Here is a 2346-nt window from a genome sequence, read left to right on the forward strand (position 1 = left end):
AGCTCTTTGTTTTGCTTCTCACTAACTATATGCAAATGTTGATCACTCTGTCCTATTCCTGAAATTCTTTTGCTGAGCTTCCTCCCCTAAAAGATGCAATGTTTCATGAAGAGGCTGTCATAGTAAAATCAGCCACGGATGTTATTTTAAATGGTAATTTTTTAAAGGGTTATGATGCTTACTTGATCAAGTCATTAAGTATTTTCAGGCAGCTTAGACTATTTCCAGACAGAAATATACAATTTATATTCCCTTAGAAATTTCCTGTCACTCCAACTCCTTAGACATAGTAACAATATTATGGATCCCACACCATTTATAACAATCTACTAATGTACACAGCAGGACTATAGGGCTAGACTGGTTTGGGAACATGAATGAACACTATTCTGCCACTTATTTCAGGTGCAGGAACTGCTTCCTCCACTGCTGTCAATCACTGAATCAGTTCCATGTTGTTAAAGAGGTTCTGATGTTGCCATGACATCACTGTGTCACATGACTACTCCAGACACATGAGACTGTGACTGCAGGTTAGGGGAAGATATGTGGAGCACAAGCAGGTTAAAAGGGGGTATGTGGGGCACACACAAATAACATGCAGGTGAGGAAGGGGGTATGTCAGAGACAGATGAGGAGAAGGCATGTCTGGTACTGAATGGTAATGAGGAAGGCATGTGGGGCACAGGCTGGTGAGGTGGGGACATATAGGACTATAGATAGCAATATATGAGTTATATAGTAATGCTGTAAATACTTTTTCACTGATTTACAGGTTGATTTGCTAATCATTATATCTATTAAAGACAAATTAAGCTATAAATCGCCAATTTCACAAAGTCACTGCAAGTAACAATTTCTCCAGGACATGTGGAATCTACGAAGGATCAATTTATTAAATCGCCGTGGGAACAACTAAAAATGTTTCACTGTTCTGAGGTTCTCAATACTACAGTGTGATGAGAATGATGAAAAAGAAAACAACATTTCTTTTACATATGAGCAGAGCTTTTCCTTTTTGTTTAAATGGCCCATTCTTTTCCATGGGATTTCCAGAGAGTGCAGTACAGGTAGAAACCTAAGTGAAATGAATGGACTCATTGAAATAAATTAAAGTTCAGATAATAAATTGAAAAAAACAAATCGGACAGCGTGCCCCCCTCAATTCTCAACCAGGACCAGCATCAGAGAGCCTCGGCTGGTTTCTACTAAAACAGGGGGATCCATGAGTTAGAATTCCCCCGGCCATATTGAAAACGAGACAGGCTGGTCAGCGCCTCTATAGGGAGATGCAAAAAAAAACTGTATTGGTCCCCGAGAACTAGTAGTAGTAGAGAGTACCAGCTCCGCACTGAAAAGCACTGGGGCCCTGTGTTGTGGGGGCCAGGGTAATTAACAATTAATAAGTTTGGGACTTCTACAGTGGTAATAATTGAATATACAGTATGAATTGAAATCATCTTTATTTATGTAAGTAATGTTTAAAACATTTTTTTAAAAAATATTTATTTGAAATAGGTATTTCTACAAATGATTATACTGTTAAGAGTTCTTCTTTTATTTTATGTTAAAACTTTTTTTATGTGCTCTGATGTTATCTGTTATTGTACATGCATTTGTGCCTATACTGCTGTCTGTTCTGTGTTTCTACATATGGCAAGTACTGTTTGGGCATAGCGTACTTACACCCAGGATAATATCGACACATATCTTGAGATCTGGCGGTATATTTTCTAAATTGCAGGTTTGAAAATGTGGAGATGTTGCCTATAGCAACCAATCAGATTTTAGCTATCATTTATTTAGTAATTCTGCAAAATGACAGATTGGTTGCTATAGGCAACATATCCTCTTTTTCAAACCCGCAGTCTAGTAAATATACCCCTGCTTGGATTTTAATATGGTCAGAGCTGCGCACAAGTTCCGTGCTATTTCTTAAATGCAACTTGCATGCCACTTGCTTTTGGTCTTGAATCAGGCCCTCATTTTTATTGCATCAGGTTTGGTTATTTTGTTTTCGTTTTTAAAGGTTTATAACTGTTGCTGGTTTATTATTGTAATTTATTTTTGATAATAACAAAATAAATATTTCCCATCATGCAGTTTGCTCTTTTTAATACTGTTATTCAATAGGTTGCAGTTAGGGGCAGTGTTGGGGGTGGAGCATATCATCATGCCCCACCCACAACGTCATACAGAGAAAATAGAGTTACAGCACTATTTTGTAGGACTCAAGCACTGGCCTCCACAAACTAATTACGACAGGAAATTAAAGTTTACCAGAGCACACGGCAAAGTACTGTTGCTGGGCAGAATGCTGGAGAAAAAGCTGGCTCTGGAAATGGG

Source organism: Mixophyes fleayi, chromosome 2 (assembly GCF_038048845.1).
Source record: "Mixophyes fleayi isolate aMixFle1 chromosome 2, aMixFle1.hap1, whole genome shotgun sequence".
NCBI classification, from domain to species: Eukaryota; Metazoa; Chordata; class Amphibia; order Anura; family Limnodynastidae; genus Mixophyes; species Mixophyes fleayi.